The following is a 24,617-nucleotide window of genomic DNA, read 5'->3' as shown; positions in this document are numbered from 1 at the left end:
GATGAGAACTTACTAAATCGAAAAAATGGCTAAACAGAATCTGTGGAGGAGGCGTTAAATTATTTATTACTAGCCGATGCCCGCGACTTCGCCAGCGTGGATTTAGGTTGTTCGAAATCCCGTGGGAACTCTTTGATTTTCCGAGATAAAAAGTAGCCTATGTGCTAATCCAGGATATTATCTATCTCCATTCCAAATTTCAGCCAAATCGGTCTAGTGGTTTTTGCGTGAAGGAGTAACAAACATACACACACACACACACACACATACAAACTTTCGTCTTTATAATATTAGTGTGATAGTGTGATTGCACATCTTACAAATCTAACAATTCAGATGATCAAAAGACGTAAGTACTACAATAGTTACCCACTTTGAATAATTTTGATTTTGATTATTACTTTTATGCTATCTCCCCTATTCGTATGTAAATAATAAAATTAACATGTATTAAAATAATAAATTCCTATAAAAATGACGTAGGTCAGTGACGCAAAGGCTTAATAGCGACTAGTTTTTGCACTAATGATTCTATTTGTCCAACATGTTAATAGGTTACCTATCTATTATGTGGTTATGGGCTCTACAATTAACATCATATTTTAATCTGAATGGTATTTCTATAACGTCATCACAAATGGCCCATACATTGTTTTAACCACAAAACCTTTAGAAAAAGAAACAACCTCTCTGTTGTTGAAATTGGGTGGAAACTTGGAAAGCTTCGGTCGTTACTGGATTTTTCCCAGTTCATCTGCGTTGATTCTATAATATTACCTAATACTAAAGTTCCGATCCCCATCTATACTAATATTATAAAGAGGAAACCTTTGTATTTTTGTATGTTTGTATTGAATAGGCTCAAAAACTACTGGACCGATTTCAAAATTTCTTTTACCATTACTTAGAGGGATTCTTCCGAATCCGTATAGGCTATATTTTATCCCGGAAAATAGAAAAAATAAATGTCCACCCGTGCGAAGCCAGGGCGGGTTGCTAGTTTCTAGATATAGAAAATGGCCGGGTAGGTACACCCTAGTGGAATTCATGAAAATCCTTTCTTAGAGGGGGTCTGTATGAAAAACTATAAAGAAAACCTATACAACTATAAAATATTATTTAAAAAACCTAGTGGTTTGATCCGTTCGTCAATAATAATAATTAAGTATCTATTATAATATTAAATACTAATTCATCCCTTTATATACGTAAGTATAGATTTCAGCTTTCTATATCTTTAATTATTTCTCAACAACATGTCTGTGACAGACAGACACTGCACCGATGTGATTCCTGAAGGTTCCGTTTTACTTTCTAATTGGCTGAATTAAATTAAAAAGCTCTAGACGACATTCAAGGGTATAAGTTCGCGACAGGTCGACATGGCAGTCGGGGTATGAGGTGAGTAGTGGAGGGGGCGACGCTCCACACACGCGCACGAACTATACCTACTGCAGGTACTTTCATCATATCAGAGCCGTTACACCTCACTATAGTTATTTTGAATCACCAAAAAATCACCTTCTACGCAAGTTCAAGATCAGTTCTGTTTTCTTGTCCCAATTCCGAAGAAAAAGCTAAAACACGTGTAAAACACATCTGAGAAGAGCCATATAAATTGAGTCGATGTCATTAAAACCATGTCACAGAGCCTTGACACCGCGAGCAACCTAACTACCGACAGTTGAGAAAAACACGCTTAATTACTAATTAAAAACAACTTTCCGGCTCAGGGGTAAGGGTTAAGGCAGACTTTGTAATTGTATATATTATTCTACGTAATGCCATGCCTTGCTGGTAGTACAATGGTAATTTTGTTGCGGAAAATATAAGTTCTCTATACTTTGTTTATTATATACTTTGTCGTTGCTGATAGTCTAGTGGTTAAGATGTCTGCTATTCGAAAAGTTCGGGGTTCGATTTCAAGCGCGCTCTATCTAACTGTTGGAGTTATGTGTTATAAGCAATTAAATACCACTTGCTTAAAGGTGAAGAAAACCAGTATAGAAAAGTTTCTAGTTTCAAAGATTTACTTACAAATCTTAAAGCCCAAAACTTCAAGTGCGTCTAGCAGGGTGTTAAGTGTAACAATGCATGACGTGATTTCATTCCGAAGAAAACACAAAAAAACTTTATACATTGACGTACGATTTTTTACACCATTATTAAGAGGGCTCTCTCCGTCACTCGTTTCATACAATCGTAGTTCCAATTTCATTTGAATACTAAGCAACCAAAGTCCATGAAATTTTGTAGACATATTCTAGAAACTAAATATCTATGTCTGTGGTTTTCCAGATTTATGTTAAAATATTCGGTTTCAAAGTTACGCGGTCTTAAAAAATTTTATACAAATCTTTGAGCCCCTGTAATTTTAAAACTACATATTTTTAGAAAAATCTAAAACACCACAGACCCAGATATTAGTTTCTAGAATATGTCTGCAAAATTTCATGGACTTTGGTTGCTTAATATTCAAATGAAATTGGAACTACGATTGTATGAAACGAGTGACGGAGAGAGCCCTGTTAACTGTTATCTCCGAAAGCCACCATGATCCAAACTTCATAGTCGCTGATCGTTCCTCCCTGTGTTGGGGACAATACGCAGAGAAACTTTCAGTTTTTATAAAATAACGAAGGTCTGGCGCGCGCTTTCTCTCTCACTAGATTTTTGGAGCGCGCGCTAAAAATAATTGCGAAAATTAATATAGGTAGAGCATGGTGGACTCAATGAGTAAAATAGATCATAATCACTACACACCACAAAACCACTTGTAACGACAAACGCAATAAAAATTAAACTCACACGTAGTTACAATGCACAGAATTAATGTCTTAAAAAACTAGTTTAAATTATTAGGTTATGACTAAGAAACAGGTTGGTGTTCTGACGTTTGGTTTTACTAGGTATCTACTTTAAAACGAGAACAGTATTATAAATAATAGAATTTAATATCAGTCTGAGTAAGTTAATCGGGTTATTCCGTTTATCCACCTTAAAACATCCACTGTAGGTGTAAATTCAGAAATGCGTGTCTGTATATCTGTATATCCACCCTGCACGGCGAATTATCATTAAACTTATTATTTTTTTAGTCCGGAGTGCATAGACAGTCAAAACTGTTTATAACAACATTTATAGTGATATATTTAGAGCCTCGATAGCTCAATGGTTGAGGAGCGGACTGAGTTCCGAATGGTCGGCGGTTCAAACCCCACCCGTTGCACTATTGTCGTACACACTCCTGGCACAAGCTTTACGCTTAATTAGAGGGGAAAGGGGAGTATTAGTCATGATTAGCATCACACTAATATTATAAAGGGGAAAGTTTGTATATATGTGTGTGTGTGTGTGTATGTTTGTTACTCCTTCACGCTAAAACTACTGGACGGATTGGGCTGAAAAGAATGGAGATAGATTATACTCTGGATTAGCACATAGGCTACTTTTATCCCGGAAAATCAAAGAGTTCCCACGGGATTTTTAAAAAACTACATTCACGCGAACGAAGTCGCGGGCATCAGCTAGTGGCTAATATTCTTTAAAAAAAAATGTTTATTATGATCAAAATATAAGTCCCGGCTATTCGTAACGTAAGTGCTTAGCACAGATTATTATTTATTGTTATTATTTATTACCAATATTATTTATTACAACTATTGGTTTTTGTTACCTAATAATTGTGGTCCCATCGATGTTGTTATGACAGATTTTGACTGTATACGTTTCCGAGTAACACTCTAGGGTAGCTGTTATAAGGCGGGGCGGAAAAACTGAATAAGAGTTAGTCAATACGGTGTGAAATGTACTTAAATTATGGATTTGTGTAGATGTTTATATGTATGGAGAAAAGACTTGACGGTGTATCAATCATTTGAAAACACATTTGCATGTATGCCATTCAAAAGAATAATTTTCAAATCCATACTAATCCATACTAATATTATAAATGCGAAAGTGTGTCTGTCTGTCTGCTACGTTTTCACGGCCCAACCACTGGACCGATTTTAATGAAATTTGGTACAGACTTGGGATACATCCCGGGGAAGGACATAGGCTGCTTTTTATCCCGGAAAATCAAAGAGTTCCTACGGGATTTAAAAAAATCGAAATCCACGCGGGCGAAGCCGCGCGCATCCCCTAGTTCTCTATAGATTCTATATAAGCCTCAATAGCTCAACGGTTATAGGAGCGGACTGAATTCCGAAAGGTCGCCGGTTCAAACCCCACCCGTTGCACTATTGTCGTACCCACTCCTAGCACAAGCTTAACGCTTAGTTGGAGGGGAAAGGGAAATGTTAGTCATGACTAAAAATGGCTAATATTCTTTTATAAAAAAAAAAAAAGATTCTAAAATCTAAATCTATTCACAATTATATAAACTTTATTGAAAAGGAACTAAAAAGTTATGTTGCCGTATTCTTTAATCGGTTTTGAACTCACGGCCGAGTCGTTTACAAAAAGTGTGTAATTTTCCAAAGACGCGCAGCAATAACACAGTTTAGCCATCACGCTTACTATTTGGGGTCCAGTGATTTTGGTTTAGTTAAAATAAATAGTGGCTTTAATTTTATTAGTGAATAAGTTTAACTAAAAGTTGATTTGTTTATGGAAATTCAATGCAATAATTGCATAATTGCAAAGTGATAAAACGCCGGCTAAAAATAAAGAAATAAAAAAAAATTGTGCAAGGTATGAAATTCAATGGTAGATACATTTTAGAATTTAGAATTTAGATAGGGTGACAGTTTACGTAAAAATCAAGGTGTTTATTTTTAAAACTGCTCTGCCTTGACACTGGCCCGGTATAAGGTAAATACGGTACTATGCTTTTAATATACTGAAAGAACATCGGCTTAGGATAATTTCTAGGGAGGTCACAAAAAGTAAAACAGCATAAGCAACGCATCAAAACCCCGAATTTATTTTCGTTGGGGGCTAAAAATATCTACAAGGCAGCGTCAAATCGTCCATTCGAAGTTTTTGCTCTCGATCAATAAGGGTTTTTTAAAATAACAAAATAGCGAGCAAACGAGCAGGCGGGTCACCTGATGTTAAGTGATTACCGCCGCCCACGAACATTTGCAGCACTAGAGATACCGCCCATGCGTTGCCGGCCTTTCAGGATTTTGTTAGTTCGCCCCATGAATAACCACACGTTGTAATCTAGTGGGAACACCACCGATTAGAGTTGATTCCACAGTTTGCAAGTGCGTGGAAAAAAGGATCTGGCACAACGGGCAGTCGAAGTGCACCAGGCACGCAGGTTTTCTAACTGTACGATTGTTAAACTACGACAGTAATATACTCGTTCACGAAAACGAAGTTGTATGACCAAATTCAATCCTCAATAATGACGCCGACTATCCGGTTTGCTGTAAGAACCGACTGATTGCCTATTTTATTACGTCGAAAAGTGCCTAAAATAGGCTTAAAGTGGTCGTTGTGGCTTGTCTTTAGATACTATTGGATATAGCCTTATAGTTAACGCAACGCAGACGCGAGTGTTTTTTACTAACAAAATGGTTGAATTGAATGTTGAATATTCTGAAGCCAACCTGGGCCTATGCCATCGTACCGCCAGGTATCGTCAAGGTCTGCATCCATACGTAGTCGAAATTCCTCGAACACGTACGAAGCGATTTGCTTCCTCTTTTCAATCCAAACCGCTAGGATATGGAACGCCCTTCCGGCATCAGTTTTCCTTTCCACCTATAATATGGGTACCTTCAAGTCAAGAGTGAATAGGCAACTTCTAGGCAAGCGCGCTCCATCTTAGGCTGCATCATCACTTGCTAGCAGGTCTGATTGCAGCCAAGCGCTAGCCTATATAATAAAAAAAAAATGGCGCACAATTACTGTGGTGTGGGGTACTGCACTGCATGTGACCACAGCCTTAGTACATTATAAAGAATCACATCGCATCACACTAATATTATAAAGGCGAAAGTTTGTGTGTATGTTTATTTCTCTTTCATGCAAAAACTACATTTTTACACATGTCCCTACCAAGAAAGTGTTTTTTAGAGAAATTATTACAATTAACTACGCGGGTGAAACGGAACGGACGTCTGAAAAACTTTGGGCGGTCTATTTTTTATCAAATCACGGTAAATGAAGATATCTAATGATCTTCACAGGCTATATGACTTTTATACTATATGACTTTCTTAAGAATTACCTGGTCTATAAATCAATAATTAAGTTAAGCTGTGTTCAAAACAAGGAAACACATATTTAAACTTGAAGATACCAGTGTAAGCAAACAAGAGTGCAGTTGTTGGTTGTGTTTTGTACTTATTGAGAATTACAATCCGTCAATACAAGGTATGATGTAATAACTATTTCTGAAAGGATTAACATCGGTGTATTTAAATTGACAAAGAGTATGTAAAGATCTGTAATTATGTAAGTTATACAACGAAGAATCAATTAAGTAAAACCAATTAACTTTTATCGTAAGTCTTAATTTAGATTTAAGTTTATTTTATAGAATTGTCAATTATTGTTATATAATATACCTAATTCTGTATATGGATACCTACTAAATACAAGTGTAAATTAAAAATTTATAACACCCCAGACAAGTGAAGGTTACAAGTAACTAGAAAAGAGCTGATAACTTTGAAACGGCTGAACCGATTTTCTTGGATTATAGCTAAGAACACTCTCGATCAAGCCACCTTTCAAACAAAAAAACTAAATTAAAATCGGTTTATTAGTTTAGGAGCTACGATGCCACAGACAGATACACAGATACATAGATACACAGATACACACGTCAAACTTATAACACCCCTCTTTTTGGGTCGGGGGTTAATAAAAGGAAAAGATGACTGACTGACTGATCTATCCACGCGTAGCTCAAACTACTGGACGAGCATGCAGATGTCTATATGTCATAGATAGATACCCTATATTTTTTTGAAAATTCAAGCTCTAGGGGTTTTTGCTACCCGAGCCCAGCGAAGACTACTTAAGTAAGAACTTACTTAATAACCTCTCAACGAAATCAGTCCAATTTAGCAACGAAGAAAGAAAGTAAGTGTTTATTTGGAACCACAGATGGAGACAGTATAAATGAATAATAATTAAAGACTTCGGCCGTGGCTAGTTACCACCATAGACTTATATATCTATTACATCGGTTACCACTCTTCTGGCATAGCCGCCAAAAGAATGATGCCGTGTAGAAACCAAAGGAGTATGGGTTTTATGAAAACTGCCATACCCCTTCCAGGTAAGCCGGCTTCCATCTTAGACTGCATCATCACTTACCACCAGGTGAGATTGCAGTCAAGGGCTAACTTGTATCTGAATTTTTTTTTAAACTCTGAGCCAAAACCATGATAGAGCTGTTCTACTAGAGCATAAACAATGCTGATGCAAATAGAATAAAGTAGGTAACAAACACTGAAATCAGAAAGATTTATTGATGTACTAAATTCATAGCGATAAGAAGATCTGACTTCAGAGCGAAGGGAACTCAACATGTAAAAGTAGACCGACAAGTATGTATGGCCTCTGTATTTCCTTGAGACATAACTGTCCAATTTCTGTTATGGTTTGAAAAAAATTAAAAAGTAACTTTAGCCAACTTTACATGGATCACCTTTTCGTTCACGTGCGGTGGTAATCACTTAACGTCATGTGACCCACCTGCTCGTTGGCTCGCTATTTTTTTATTTAATAAATCGACCTAATATTCAACCGTGACCAGTTTTTCAGTATCCAGGGTTACAAAAGTATGGAGTGGACGTTCGACAGGTGTGAAGAGTATGGTGCTGACCTCTTCTCAAATTCAACCTTCTTTTCAACCGACCAACAGTTTTTATAAGTTTCCAGGGTTGCGAAAGTATGGAATGGACGACGGACGTATTAGTTTCCTAGGTGTCCGAAATAGTCCAAGGTACGCCGTGTTATATATATGCTTGGTGACTGCCTGCTTTTGGCCATTTTGAGCTCTTCTAGAAAATATTGTGTCGATCTTTAATGTAGTCTGAAATGTCTGGACTCTGAAGCATCTTCCTCTTGTGGATTGTTCTTGCATGACGGTTTCGGATACTTAATTAATAGTATTGCCAAGTTATAAGTATTCATTTCGATTTCTAATGCTCGTTTTGCTGGTGAGATAAATCGTGCTGACTATCCAAAAATTTCGATAGCATAGAAACTTTCCATCATTGCTGAGTGAAAGAATATTGCGTAAGGCGAAATAAAGTAATATAAAAACTGTTTCTGTATTCCGAATTTCGTCATATTTTGGTTGCAGATATTTCTTTGCATTTACATTTTTGCACACAACTGTAATGCTGCGGAAGAGTTTAAACATTTAAACAAATATTTGTTCAAATGTTTTAAATTGAATTAATATTTGTCATAGATTACCTTAATAACTTGGTTACTGTGTCTTACTTTTATTATTGACTAGCTTTGGATTCCTTACAGTTCCGTGGAAGGTAAGAGTGTGTAATTAGAATTTCTATGGACCGTTATCGTCGATCCATCAAGGGAGGTGGGAAAGTGGCGGTAGGTGTAGAGTGGTTGCAGCGCGCCGTGTTCCGGGCGCGCTTCCGAGACGGATCTGGTAGCAGCCAGCCTAGCGATGGGACCCGCCCGCGCCTGCACATTGGCGGGTCAAAACCTGGTGGGAGCGCGGTGAATACTACTTAGTGATACCCGCGCAACCGCAAGGCCGTTGGGGACAAACAAAGGTTTTAGTGGGTGCAAGCCCCAGATAACTCCACCGTTTCCCCTGACGGAGGGGTATGCGTTAGGCATTCCCTATGTATACGAAAAAGGTGGTAAGTAGGGGGGTGGGAAAGGGCTGGATGATGGAGGTTGAGGACCGGGTTTGATGGCGCTCATTAGGGAAGGCCCATCTCTAACAGTGGACATCCACACATCTTCTATTTTTGTCAGTAGCTACAAGCGAGCAATAAAGTTTTATGATTTATAATTGGATAGAAAGGCGCTTCTTTAGAAAGTCGAAAAGGTCATCTGGCCTACCCAATCAACAAAAGTTGTAAGAATTGCGAATTTAGAGACTCAGTAATGTACCAATGACATATTAGGTATACCATAGACATGTTACGTTCATAATTTTTTTATACATGCAGAAGATGAAAATGAACAAGGGCAGAAGAGGCAGCGCTCTACAAATGTGAACCAAATGTCGCAGTTTTAATTAAGGGGGTCTCTCCGTCACTCGCTTCATACAAACGTAGTTCCAATTTCATTTGAATATTAAGCAACCAAAGTCCATGAAATTTTGCAGACATATTCTAGAAACTAAAATATGTCTGCAAAATTTCATTGACTTTGGTTGCTTAATATTCAAATGAAATTGGAACTACGATTGTATGGAGCAAGTGACGGAGAGAGCCCTGTTAAGTCTCCCCTTTAAAATTTAGATATGTATTTTCCTTTATTACATATGTACTATTATTATAAACATTGAGAGAGACTATATTATTCTTAATAATCAATGATCTGTAAGTAAATGTGAGTTTTATAGATTTAACGTGGAATCATGAAACATGAGTCCAAAATTTCAAGGCTCATAATATTTATTTATATATGGAGCTATGACAAAATCGCTATTTATGTATTCTAAAAAGAGCGTCGACCTCAAAAATATCGTTGAATTCACGAAATCGTATTAAATTGATTAACAATATACCGGTTTCTCGAGATAATTCCAACAAAATGGTCCATATAACGGTGTATAGGTAGATAACACAAGTGCAATATGATCCCACGTACCAAGTACTAAGTAGTATTTGAAAATAAAAAAATTTGAATATGATTAGTCCTTGTTTAGACAAATAATAAACATCTTTAAATGGATAGATTTTTTTATTCAGATACTTACAAGTTAGCACTTGATTGCAATTACACCTGGTGGTAGGTGATATTGCAGTCTAAGATGAAAGCGGACTAACCTGGAAGGGGTATAGCAGTTTCAGATAAAATGTGTGTAGGTTAGGTAGGTAGGTACATTGTTTTAATGAGAGCGGAATGAAATCAAAGTAGTGCTCTTTAACTTAATTTTTTCCCGTCATTATTCCAGCTAGTGATTAATTCAAAACAATCTAACTTGTCTATGGTAAATGAGTTGAGACAGAATAAGCTCAATTCATGTTAACCAGCCATAAAGAACACAATACGTCGTTTAATGGCTCTTTTTTGCGGAAATAAAGATCAATGCAATCAACAGACTGTGTTGCGTAAAACTGAGGTCGAAATCTATAGAGCCTACTTCGACTTTGCTTAGACTTAAGTTTCAGTTAAAACGAGACAGATTTATGCCAGCGATATAACGCGGTCTCGTTTTAACAATGTCTAAGCTTGGTCTAAGTCTGTCTGATTTCTATGACATCAGTGGATATAATCGGGGGATATAATTTTTATCTATTGCCCATGCTAGCCGGGCAGGGTTGGAAAAAGACCAGTCAAGTGGGTTCCGTAGACGAAGAGTGTACCACCGTACAAGAAAAATAACACTTTCCAACAGCTTTACAACTTTGCAAGTTATTAACGGACAGCGCCATCAATGATATAATTTAATAAACACTAGCTGATACTCGCGACTTCGTCCGCGTGGATGTAGGTTTTTATAAAGCCCGTGGGGACTCTTTGATTTGCCGGGATAAAAAGAAGCCGTTCAACTATGATTATGCCAAAAATCAAGTCGAACGGTGGCTTAGTTAGTTCGTGAAGAAAGGACAAACAAACAAACAGACACTTTTGCATTTATAATTCGTATGATTTAACGGCTAAGAGTCTACTTTTTACTAAGCTATTATACTGATCGTGATCGATTTGTAAACATAATATTATTTCATGGTAAAATATAATATCTTCAGGAGAAACCAGATGCCTCAAGGCCGATGTCGAATTCAGGCGCGACCTCCGCCAATTATGAAGGACTGAAATTAATAATCTAGGTAGGCAACCCAAGAACCTGTGAGGACACGCCAGGGCAAGGAGGCTCGGCCTTGAGGCCCGCCGTACCCCGATAGACTAGTTTGTTGAGAAGACACCACAACAAAACAAAGATATACTCGTATCTACTAGGTACGATAGCACGGAAACCTTCGTGTAGTTCTCGGACTTGCTTTACACCGATTTTCTTTGTCTATTTTGGTAAATTAAGTTATTTAAGTACTAATAAAGTAGGTAGGGAAGTTAATTGATAAAAAAACACCGCATAAGTACCTATCTAAACAGTTTTTTAACGCGCTCAAAACAAGAAACCACATGAAACTTAATAACTAGTGAAGTCATGGTCAAATAGTTAACCTGTTTTTATTTGTTTATAACCACAAGTTTGTATAATTAGGTACCTACATTTAATTTATAATCAATCACCGAATTCCTCAAGTAGGGTTTTTATCACTGAATCCATAATATGTAAAGAAGTGTCAAGCGGTACAAAAGCCTTGTCGCCGCGCAAATGTGTTGTGAAACATTAAGATTAACACCCGTGTTCACAAACGTTACTATGAGGTCCATAGTGCGCTCGAACACACAGTGTAGTTTCCACCAATCAGATTACTGTACGTCAATTTACAATGATCTGATTGGTGGAACCTACACTATGCATTCGAGCGCACTGTGAGACCTCATAGTAATGATTGAGGCTGGGCGTAAACGAGCCACTAACCACAGCCACCGCTGGCTACTGGCTGTCGCGCACCACCGCCACTTTTTCAGTAGCGACGACGATAGCTCGCGACAGGTGTTTGGAAGCTTGACACATTTTCAATTATTTCGACGTCTTGTGTAGTCCATAGGGGCCTTCAAGCGGCGAGTCCGGACATTGCTATAGCACTTGGCCTCTACCTACCACACTAAAAAATGTATGAAAAAGCGTGTGAACTGTTTGTCGTTGTCTACTGGTGACTGTGTTCAGTAGCTCGTTTGCGCCAAGCTAAATAAGGACGTATTTGCATAGCGATAGCGTTAGGCTGGGCGCGTATGGCGGTTAAATGACTGGCTGGTCAAATAGCAGCCTCGAGTTTTCTTACAAAATTGTACATTATAATTTCCGCTTTCATGTACTCTGCGCATTAATAGACATGGCCGTATAATGAATCGAGGTGGCTATATTTTGACAGCCGATCAAATGAAATCTATAGACTTATTTTGCTCGGACTTAAACCATAGTTTAAACGGGACGGAGTTACGTCTCTGACATAAATCTGCCTCGTTTTAACTCTTAGGTTGAAATCTATAGAGCGCATTTTGACTTTGCTAAAACTTTAAGTTTCAGTTAAAACGAGACAGATTTATGGCAGCGGTATAGCGCTGTCTCGTTTTAACAGTGTCTTAAGTCTGAGCGAAGTCACAGTATGTACGTTTTATAGATCTCAACCGAATAGATGTTGCTGACGTCGGTGTTTCTGTTTCTTCATTGGATGTAAGGCCGCGATTACACCTGTAAGTTTTACTCACGTAAGTAGCTTACATCATTAATTAACAGCATATTGACAGAAACCTTCTCAGACAAAAGCGTAAGTTATCGGTTTGGCCGGCGCTTTAGATCTTCAGGAGTAACTTTTTTCACTCGTATCATGATTTTGTTGTCAGTCCGCGGTAACAAAGTAGTATGGGCCGCGTATAGAGGCGTCTCTTATACATTTCAACGAGAAGCTACTTGTTGAGCTCTTCTTCAAGATAAGGAAAAACGGACTTTACCATTTCTATGGACTTATTTAGAATTCTGTGTGATTCACGAAGGTAGTTAGGTTACTACGCATACAAATAACGTATTTAACCCAATTACGAGATGAGATGCTATGTCGCTAAAAGGGTAATAGATTACTTTATCATAGATGGAATTAAATTAATATACCTAATAGGCTGGTATCTTTAAGATTATATATTTATGTATTTACATTCATATGTAGTATTTGCAGTATAACCAGTTAACAGAACCTTTATTATCATACCGTATCATCTATTAGGCGATAGTGCGTTTCATCGAATAGTACCTATGGCGTTATATTGTTGACTCCCCTGTCTGTTGGGTGGTCATTGGCACCATATTGGCATGAGAAGACGCAGATTTTGTTTATTTTCATTTGATTTCCATTTAATTCATTCAGGAAAATCAAATGAAAATAAACAAAATCTGCGTCTTTTTATGCAAATATGGTGCCAATGACTTGGACAGACAGGGGAGCCAACATAACGCCATAGGTACTATTCGATGAAACGCACTATACCCAGGGTTAAAAAAGGAAAAAGTAATCCTAACGGGATCACATCGTTATTGTCTGTCTGTCCGCCTGTCGTGTCTGGCAAGACCCGACAAGGGACTCAAAACCTATAGGGTACTTCTCGTTGACCTAGAATCATGAGGTAGGTAGCAAGCAATGTCTTAGCAATAGCACAAGTAAAGGGAATTACCTACCTATCCAAAAACCGTCAATTCGTGGTTACATCACAAAAAAGTACGGAATTCTTCGTGGGCGAGTCCGATTCGCATTTGACCGGTTTTCTTAGGGATCCGTACCCGAAGTGTGCCAACGGGACCCTTTTACTAAGCCTCCGCTGTCCGTCCGTCCGTCTCTCCGGGCTGTATCTCGTGAACCGTTATAGGTAGAGATTTCAAATTTTCACAAAATATGTATTTCTATTGTTGTATCAACCCATAATAAAAAAAATCTAAATGGCCGCCATGTAGACCATTTAATAAAAATTAAAAAGTATGGAACGGAGCTCTTCGTGCCCGAGTTCGACTCGCACTTGGCCGGTTTTTTTTAAATTACTCCTTGTTATTTTGCGTAAGGAGCCCGGAGTCAACCAGGCTTAACAAAAGAACGTTTCGTGTAAACAGTGTAAACAATTCGATCCATAAATGTCCAGTTTGACCGGATATTGCCGCTTTTGTCTTCACCAATACCTAAAGTATAAATAAAATTGTGGTATGGAAGGTAATTATTAAGAAAATGTAACCGGTCGGTCTATTGTTCAACAACATTAAAAAGAACCTGTTTATTGCTAATAGGTACTTAATTTACGTTTTTAGAGTTCCGTACCCGTAGAGTGCCAGTGGGTTCCTATTACCTCCGCTGTCTGTCCGTCTCTGTCAGTGGGATGTACCTATCTCATGAACCGTAACGCTGGCCACACACGATTAAGTTTACCTTCAAGTTTGCAGCGGACTTGAAGAAGCGTGCAGTAAATTGACGGATACACTGTCAATTTATTGCACGCTAATTTACGACCATCTAATAAATATTAAAAAGTATGATACGGAACCCTTCGTGTACGAGTCCGACTCGCACTTGACCGGTTTGTATTAGTAGAATCACTTAATTTCAAGGAATAATTTGGAATTATAAAAAAATTATAGAGGCACAAGAGAGGCACACAATTTTAAATTAGATAGGTAGGTACCTAAGTAAGTACTAGAAATAGAAGAAAATGAAACAACATAATTTAAACAGCATCATAAAAGATGAATTCATACTGATTCATACATGAACAGCCGAATTCTTATTTGACTAGATATAGGCTCCGTTTTCCTACATTTTGCAACCGTTCTGCCCGGTCTGAGCATCCGATATTTTGAGTCTATTGGCACTCAGATCTACGTTCGCGACTCCAGCCAGCGCTTTCTTGGGAGGCCAATTTAGCTCCAGGCAAGTGCGAGTCAGACTCGCATATGAAGGGTTCCGTAGGTAGGTACTACCATATAAGATTAGTTAGTAATAGGGTCCCGTTGGCAATCTTCGGGAACTGAACGCTTATATATAAACGAAGTTATAATGACTGTAAAGCAAGTTTCTGACATGGACCTTTTGGTTAACTATCATTAAACCTTTTTTTTTTTAACAAAAGAATATTAGCCACGTTAAATGACTAATATTCCCCTTTCCTCGCCAACTAAGCGTCAGGCTTGTGCTAGGAGTAGGTACGACAATAGTGCAACGGGCGGGGTTTGAAGCGTCGACCTTTCGGTTTTCAGTCCACTCCTTTACCGGTTGAGCTATTGAGGCTCATTAAACATTGTAGCAACATTAGGACTTTGTCTAGTTCCTACAAATTATTAGAACGTCTGCACAACTCTGCACGTTCAGGTGCTAATTATATGTAGGTATGCAGCTACCTTGCGCTGGCATGTGAAAATATATTATTAAGCCAAATTAACGCTAAGTACCTACCTGTGTTTGATGAAGTCGTATGCTAGTACTTAGATATACAAATTACAATGTAACATCGACCATAAAATTGCTTTATCGCCATTTTGGGATGAACATCATAAAAGTACAAGATAATTTTTTTTAAATCTATTATTGCGACTGCGATCTCACCTGGTGGCAAGTGGTGATGCCGCCTACGAGGTTAGCGGACTAACTCAGAAGGGGTATGTCAGTTTTGTTATACTCGTAATCGGTTTCAGCATCGTAGCACCACAAATTTACGGTTTTCGGATTGTTTCCTTTACTTGTGCTATAAGAGGTACCTACCTACCTTTCATGATTCTCGGTCAACGGGAAGTACCCTAAAGGTTTTATTGACAGACTCGACAGACGGACAACAAAGTGATCCTATATATATATATATATATATACTAGCCTTGTCGCTGACCGTACATGTAGTTGGCAACCCTATACATATTATGTAGGTAGGTACATAGTAGGTAGGCAGTATTGAATCCGTCTTTGGCATTTATATCTCTTTCTTCAATGATCTACTATGGCGATAAGTGTTTTAGAACAATTATGTACCATAATTTAACCCAAGTGACTACCTAAGTGACAAGTGACAAATGAGTACCTATCTAGTATCTACTGATACTGAGTACTAAGAGTATGAATAATAGACTGAGTACCTATAGGTATGCCCAAGTTTGCAATAGACGGTGCTAATTTCGCAGCCATCTTGCACTATTGTGTGAATTTATTTATTAAACAAAATAAACAAGTTCCTGTTAGGTGTGACCTTAAACAATGCTACACAATACACAAACTATAATCATCTAAAATTTCAACCCATTGCCCGGCCCACTACTGAGCACTCTCAGAATGAGAAGGGTTTAGGGCTAAGGTCATAAGTCCATGATGAGTTAGCGAATCACCACGCTTCAGTGTCTTACACTGAATGATAGCCACCGAGCTCATTTTTTAATCCATTGAAGGTTTTCTACGAAAAATATTTTAATGTCACGCAGTGAAGCAGTAATGTAGAACCAATCAACCTCGGTGCCTATCATTCAATGTTAGACACTGAGTTAGCGAATCGCCTAGAGTGAATCACCATGCATGAGTGTCTAACATTGAATGATAGCCACCGAGCTCATTATTTAATCCATTGAAGGTTTTCTACGAAAAAATATTTTAATGTCACGCAGTGAAGCAGTAATGTAGAACCAATCAACCTCGGTGCCTATCATTCAATGTTGGACACTGAGTTAGCGAATTGCCTAGCTGGTGCGGATTGGCTCCATACGCCTTTGAGCGCATAATGGAGAAGTCTCTGGCATCCTGGTTTCCTCACAATGCTTTCCTTCACTGCGAGTGATATCTTAAAATGGACATAACTCCCAGCTGAATTTGTTGTGGGCTTCTTCTCAGACTTCTACGAGTGCCAGGGCGCGTTTAGAACCCTTATAGCTTTAGTTTTAAGTTAACTTAATTATTTATCAACATCACATCAATTATATTGTCTTACAAGATAAATTGCCGAGTTTCTTGCTGGCTCTTCTCGGTAGGAAAGATTGAGGCATTCCAAACCAGTGGCAATAAGTAGCTGTATACTTAGGTAATAAATAATAATATAAAAATAAGTTTTTTTTCTGGGTAAGTATTAGGTAAGAAGGGCTTTTCTAATAATAACAATAAAAAGAACGATTGTTATAATATATAAATGCACGCATTGATGATTAAATATTATTACATTACAAGTGAATATCTATTGTTTTCGATGTAAAGTTAGAAAAACAGCAACGTTTTAATTGAATGTAAATAGGTGTAGGATATAAAAAAATGAATTATAATATTGAGTAAAAATCATTAATTAATAATTAAACTTGTGTTGCCAGAGTAAACAGATAGGTAACTAGGTACTTGTTTTTTGTTTGTGTTTCTGTTCGTTTCGTCAAGATTCAAGAAGGTTCGATTATTTTCAACTACAGTTGAAGAAAATAAGTTCATATTATTTGTATTTAGGATTTTTCTAAGAAAACAAAAATCCGAAACGAAAAATACACGGGATTCTAAAAAACCTAAAACATTACGCCAACAAACTATCACACTAATCTAATATTATACACTTAGGCGAAAGTTTGTGCGTATGTTTGTTACTCTTTCACGCATAAACTACTAGACGGATTTAGCTGAAATTTAGAATGGAGGTAAATTATACTACGGATTAACACATAGGCTACTTTTTATTCCGGAAAATCAAAGAGTTCCCACGGAATTTTTTTAAAAACTATATCCACGCGAACGAAGTCGCGGGCATCAGCTAGTAATAACAATAATATATAAGCCTGCTTTACAATGTTGAAGTTATTTCGGAAAATGTCACAATAAAAAGTGAAGCAGTAATTAGCACTTCAAACACACAAGATAAGCAACACACAACTAGGGTGACCATGACTTGAGAAACAAAACTAGGACAAACTTGATATATGACATATTTTCTTCTCTCCATTTACTTTTAAAAACTTTTAGTTTAGTTTTTTTGTTATCGAAAAACCGGTGAAGTGCGAATCGGACTCGCACACGAAGGGTTCCGTACCATCTTACACGGTATACCTGACACTTATATGTAGTGCACTACAAGTTAATGACGGACTTCGTCATGTAAATGTGATTTAGTAAATTAGTTTGTTCGTGAGCACATTTTGTTTGTGAAGTAACCACAAATTCACGGTTTTCGGATAGTTTCCTTCACTTAAGGCACAACCTTGCCTTTCATGAACCTGGGTCAACGGGAAGTACTCTCTAGGTTTTCTTGATAGACATAGGTAGGACAGACGGACGGACAAACCGACAACAAAGTGATCCTACAAGGGCTTCTCTTTTCCTTCTGAAATATGGAACCCTAAAAACCGTTTATATCTATACTTAATTGTATCTCACTCGGTGTCTGCAAGTAGGTATCACAGGCGTTTTATTCAACAACTATAAAACAATCTTGTGTAAAACTGTAAATTAAAACAATTACAGAATTTTTAAGTATGTGACCACGATGTTATGGACGAGTGCTCAAATTAAGAGATCAATTTATCAATGTATATAACGCATACCGGCCGATTAAACATTCAACCCATTTGGGGTACAATAAAGTTTTACGCGGACGGAGACGTGGGCATAAGCTACATGACAAAACTATAAAGTTTCTTTGTTTTACTAAAGATCCCTAAAAATAAATAAAACAAAAAATTCCTTTGTAATCCGAAAATATTGTTATCTCCTTCACAACTAAGCATTTAATTGTAAAGGCAAACAGCGCTATCGTCGACAAACGTGATCTATCTAATTTTGCTCGCTGCAACATCGCAAATATTTGTCTTGCCACAAAAGAGATCGACATATTTCTTATGTTATAGGTACATATTTACGTACATTTTTACGAAATAGTAAAAATTTTGTTTCTTAATACAGTTGTCAAACTAATAGTTACGATTGACGTAAAAGTGCAACTCTTTTAAAAAAAACGAATAACACAATTTTTAATAATTTTAGTTCTAACTGTCTAGCAGCCTCTATTTAGTCGCTTGGATCGTTAAAAATTCAAAAAAAATATACAATAATTAATAATAAATATCGAAAGTTTTAGCCCGGAAGTCTCTTATAGACGTAGATTACCTACTGGGAAAATACTTTCGTCGCGAAAGATTTACTTAGTGGAAACATGTGCCATAAATGCCAAATTCCATACTCTGCTCCAACTATGCCAAGGCCCAACACCAAAAACGTGAAATAAGGATGGGATGGAAAGTCTAATAACACTAATACTACAATAATAATACAATATAGTACTACAATAATAATATAATATAGTACTAATTCAGTCATTTTTATCAAACGTCAAAACACGCGCTTAAGTATGGGGGATTGTATCAAATAATGAAATGTGACGTCATAAACATTAAGCATGCTTCTTTAGTATTAGGCAAGTAGGTAACAGAGGACGTGGATTTTACTATTTTTGAAGACCGTATATTTTTATCACCAGGAAATAATTTATTTTTTACATAGTTAGGTAACATGCCTATTCTGAGTGTAACTTGAGTTCTTACTTAGGCATTTAAAAAAAAAATTAAAAAGTAACCCTGCGGAAGTTTGTACGGAAGGCTAACTACTTTTTATTATTGTACAGCAGAACTTATGCAACACTTCACTATGTTATGTCCATAATATACCAGTCCTTGTATCATGCACGGTATTAAATCTACATCGTCAGATCGGCTGCTACGGACAAAAACAATCTACTACCGAACGGAACAGTTTGGTGGATCATTTGGAGTTTGGACCATTGCTTGCTTAGTTGCCTGGGCCACCAAATTGTTCCTATCTATACTTTGTTTTGCTTCAAAAGTTTTGTTCTCTGTACTAATTTTTTTAGGGCGCACATGGTGTAAAAAGAATATTCATTCATCCGATTCTAGTCCTATTCACTATATCTATATTCACGTGGGGGTGTTTTCCATATCATCTCTTTCCTAGCATCCTGCCCCAGAACCGTCTAAGTTTGATTAAGCCGTATACGCTACTTCTTTCCCTGAGAGTTCCAGCTGAAAGCTTGTCTCGCTGTATTGTAAAATGGCCAATCCCACCATATTCACGCATTTCATCGGGGTATGAGAGTAAGTGAAAAGATAGTACCCACACACCCACATCCCACACATACTTTGTGCATGTGAGATTTGTCATTTGCTACCGCATATTATGGCAAATCTCTGTGTAGATTGGCCGTTATGACTGAAATTCGATCTGAAGGCCGTAGATGAAACGTCTATCCCTGGACAACTGTGAAACTTTTTTTATATGAGCAGCAGGCAGGTCATCTGATAGTAAGTGCTTACTGCCGTCATAAACATTTGTACACCAGAGGAAAGACCAATGGGTTGCCGTTTCTCAGGAATTTATTGATCCGCCATTTGAATAATCCCATGTTGATATCCAGTAATACTTACATTGATACTAAATCAATTTCCAGTACTGTCCAGTTATACGTACAATATAATTTTCCTTATCACAATCAATCGAACTAAGAATGTAATTAGTTTAGAAAACAATTTGTTGAGAATTGATTAAATCTAAAATTAGATTATTAACTCACTAAGCAATCACTTTTTATTTATCTACTTAGTTTTAGGTAAACCTGAAAATGGCATGCAATTTTATGACAAACTAAAATGAAATAGGTATACTTTTAAAATTTGATTCCGATTCTAAAGTAGGAAAAACAGAACGGAATGTATTATTTGATGAAACTTTCACTATCGTGCAGATTACTGTTGGAGAAAAAAGTGACTGCGTAATGCGGAGCGCTGAGGACGCTTTCGTTCAAATACGCGCAGCCATCTTGTCAATATCTTACTGTGATTTTTGACACATTTTTGGCCGAATACTGAAACTGACCTTAACACTTATTAAGACGTTCCAAAGACCAAGTGAAGTGACTGTTTTACAGAACTGCCCAACGCCATAACTTGTAATTTCTTGAATAGATATGGTTGTATGGGGTATCTTTACATCATCCCGAATGACACTGATTATAAATTTTTGGGGAAAAATATGGCCGCTGTACAGTACCATTTTCACATGTGAAAAAAAGTCTTCAATCATTTTTCACTAGGCAATAAGGACCAAACCTGATGCAGTGCAAACCGCAGTATGACCGAAGCCGGGTTTCTTCTAAACTATTTTAAATTAAGAACCTACTTGTTTGATTGTTATAATTACCAACAAAATGTCAAAAATCATACACAAAATTGACAATAATGAACGTTTTTGACTACATATTTGAGAATTTGTTTGTGAAAGTATAAAAACAGCCTTTGAAACCAGTTTTTTTACGCAAAATACAGCTAGATAGGCTTCGCTCGACGACAATCATGCCTGGTGTGCAATTAGGAGGCCCAGGTTGGAGCGAACTTGCGTTTAAGATAACGTATTTGGTAGATGGAAGATACTAAAGTTATCACAACTGGAGTAATAATTTTTTGTGTAACTGAAAAATGCGAATCCTTCTCTTATATAGAGCTTACTATTAAATAATATAACAAATATGAAAGTTTGGATGTTTGTTACTCCTTCGCGCCACAATGACTGAACAGATATGCCTGTCTGGGATGGAGATGATAGCTAATACTCTGAATTAGCACATAGGCCAATTTTTATTTCGAAAAATCTAACAGTTCCCATGGCATTTTTAAAAAACCTATATCCATGCGGACTAAGTCGCAGTATCATCTAGGTCATAAATATTATACATTAACTAATCTTCTTATCCTTATTCCTATCCTTATTCCACGCTATGTCCAGTCAGCACAACATGTCTTCTTCTTCCACTCACTTCTGTCATCCGTCAACACATTATCCACCCCTTTTACAGGCACATCCTCTTTCAAGCAATTAATCTAATTTTTTTTGTCTTCTCCTTTTTGGTCCTTCGACATGCATGTGATAATATAATATACAATAACTAACCAAGCCTTTTAAAAATACCTTCTTAGTTATTTACGAATTTATAAAACCATCAGTGATTTGATTATAAAAAACGAGCTTTATATTCAAATCAAAATTACAGACTGTAAAGATAACGCCGATCGGATACGTATGTATATTATCTGGATAAAACTCGAATCATAATACCTAACGTATTTATTTTTGTTAGAACTTTTTGTTGATTATACTTACCACATTATGCTGCTAAGTTAAAAAACAGGTTTGACTTTGAAGTAAGCAAAGATCATCACTTTATTTAATCGCGGCTTAACAAACTGAAACGTACAAATCTAGTCGCTATCCAGTCCTCATTTATTGGATGGCCTCCACTGATTTGGATGTAATGGCCGAAGCATACAAAACGCGCGACGGCAAGAGTATCCAACGCCACTATACAAGTCAAAACAACTTACACACAGTACAGATAAAATTACAGTACAAAATCAACTTACTAGAAAACCGTCATAATAAACTAGTACCGTCCAAGCCTAGTAACAGCTATGTCGTCTGCGCAAATTATGGAAATCCTTTGTGGGGTTGAAAAAAATCGTTTTTGCATGATTTGGAAAGAATTATTAAATTGTAAAAATGCATTTATTAAGTCGAAGCTAGTAAACAATTAATGAATTCCTGACAAAGTTGCGTGGAAGCAATAGGCTTTTAGTTACCCACAAGATAACTAATGTAGTGAATTAAATTGTCATATAATTTTTTTATGATAGATCTTTTTTTCTCTCGTCTGACTTTACATAGATTCGCCAATGTCAAGTTTGTAGTTATTTACAAGTTAGGGAAACTATATAAGTATGTACTTCGTCTGTGCCGGCGCTCGCTGACACACGCGCGGCGCCCCTTTAGAGCACTTCCCAGTCAGTTCATCCACCAAAGAACACCAGTAAAACACAAAAACCGGCCACTTCAAAAAAAAACACTCCAAAAGGCACCGCACGCGCACCAGCAAATGCCAACACAGACGAAGTCCCTATGATAGATCTACATAACAGCTAGTAGAGTAAGAGAGTTTTAACACTGCTGCTAGTGCGTCTACGTCTAAACTGCAGAGTCCTTGCCGGTTCTTTGCAATAGAATCTTTGTCCAAACCGGTGTAGTGGTAGAGATTGTAGAGATGTAGTGACATGAACTATCCTAGTCATGCATGAAATAAAGTAATTTTGCGTTTGAGTTGAAAAAATCTATGATGATTTATTATGACGTCTAACGTGCGGTTCTCCCCGCGGTTTGTATCTGTTCAAGCCTTTCAAATTTATGTGTCCCGAATTTTTCATTCTAAATCATGGTCGCTAGTTTTTTTTATATTTAAAATTGAATGTCAAACTTGTACTTGTAAATTAGAGTTTTTTTTATTGTTCTGCTTTTAATGTTAATAATTAGTCTTGTACTTTTGTTTATTTTCTTTACAAATAAAAAATTCAAATATACCTACCAGGTAGGTACAAGCATTACAGTTGTATGACTTACTTAAAAAATAGGCAGCGATTTAAAAATATCCTTTATTTTTTAAATCGGTTACAATTTACAAAACAGTTAAGTACATATAACTCGTTATTAGAAATTTGACATCGTTTTTCTGAACGTTTTAAATGCATCACAAGCAGTTAAATTTTGCAAATCATTTTTAGTTTCGCAAATGTTCAGTTCGCAGTAGTTCGCACGTAGGTACCTATCTTATTCCAGCTTCTCTTTTGCCGTTTACAGACGTCCCAACTTTGTTGGCGCTGACATGATTGATACCCGACGAGCAAATTTGCTTGGCGAATGCGACGACAGAACTTTTGATCACTGAACTGAGTACAGATTTGAACTCATTCCAAACAAAACGATCTAAAACTGTGGTGAAACCGAGTCCAAAGTTCGTGATTTTGATCAAAACGGTACAACTGTGAAGCATAATAAAGTCTTACATCAGTTTTTTGCTTCTCCTGTAAATTTTATTTCGTGCAATCACACAGTTTTGTTCGCGAGCTTTTCAATAGGGAGGATGACTAGGTGCTAGTCAAATCAGCGACTTTTTATCAAACGTCAAACGCAAGGGAGCTTGTATGAAATACATAGATGACATGACGATGTGTAGTACTTTTGACATCTAAGGCATCATCCAATAATATGGCCACTGAGGTAGGTCAGATAGGTCAAAGGATACGGTCGGATGGATTGTAGCTGGCTGAAGTACTTACTTAGCTGTTGTTAAGCAGCAAAATATTATCATATTTAATTTTATTATTACTAAGGTAATTTTACTATATACACAAGTGCGCAAATTGCTAAATTATTTCAAGAAAATCTCAATCATCTAGCACGCTTGCCATATCTAGGTTTGACAGTTAGTGTGAGATCGCGATAGGTAGTAGGTACCTACCTCGGATTGGCTGACACCTTCTCACACTTGGCTAAAGTGTACCTACTTGTTGCAGCTAGATTACTTACCAAAATTCAGGCAGCCAAAACAATTCGATTGCAGCAATTTGATAAATACAATTTTCGCGCGTTACCATGCGCAGGAAACCAGTATGGTCGTCCAACACGGGTAATATGCACCATATTGTTTATAGAGATTAGAGTGTCAAAGTTGTCCCGATTTTATTTCCAAATATTATGGTCACATCATCCGTCAAAAAATAATACGAAAAATTCGTGTCAAATATCTTTCTTATCTGTTTGAGGGGAGTAACGGTTCCAAACGGCTGAACCGACTTTGAAAGAACTTTCACAGGCATAATACCTATTTTTATGACAGAATCCAAACTCTACTGCTATAGCTAGTGCCTATTTAATTAAAAATACTTATTGTTTACAAATTATTGTTTTGTGGCCTGAGAGCTCACCGTTCATTCTCCCGTGATTAATGGAAGAGGTCCATAATTTACGCGCCTCAGTAATGAGGATAGCGACGCAGAC

The 24,617-nt window shown here is 37.1% G+C and overlaps 1 protein-coding gene and 1 long non-coding RNA gene across 4 annotated transcripts in view; one reads left to right on the top strand and one right to left on the bottom strand.

Moving 5' to 3' along the window:
• The window catches only part of LOC123865198 (RNA-binding protein fusilli), a 99,372-nt gene that overhangs the window by 74,092 nt on the left and 663 nt on the right, over nt 1–24,617 (bottom strand). The gene's annotated exons all lie outside the window — the stretch shown is intronic.
• Nucleotides 16,290–24,011, top strand: LOC123865214. The gene is made up of 3 exons (XR_006795939.1): nt 16,290–16,448; nt 17,861–17,872; nt 23,999–24,011. It is a non-coding gene; the product is annotated as an uncharacterized LOC123865214 (long non-coding RNA).

The sequence above is a fragment of the Maniola jurtina genome, chromosome 5 (genome assembly GCF_905333055.1).
Source record: "Maniola jurtina chromosome 5, ilManJurt1.1, whole genome shotgun sequence".
In the NCBI taxonomy this organism is placed as follows: Eukaryota; Metazoa; Arthropoda; class Insecta; order Lepidoptera; family Nymphalidae; genus Maniola; species Maniola jurtina.
Note: the sequence above shows the minus strand (reverse complement) of the source record. Positions and strands in the feature narration are given on the sequence as shown.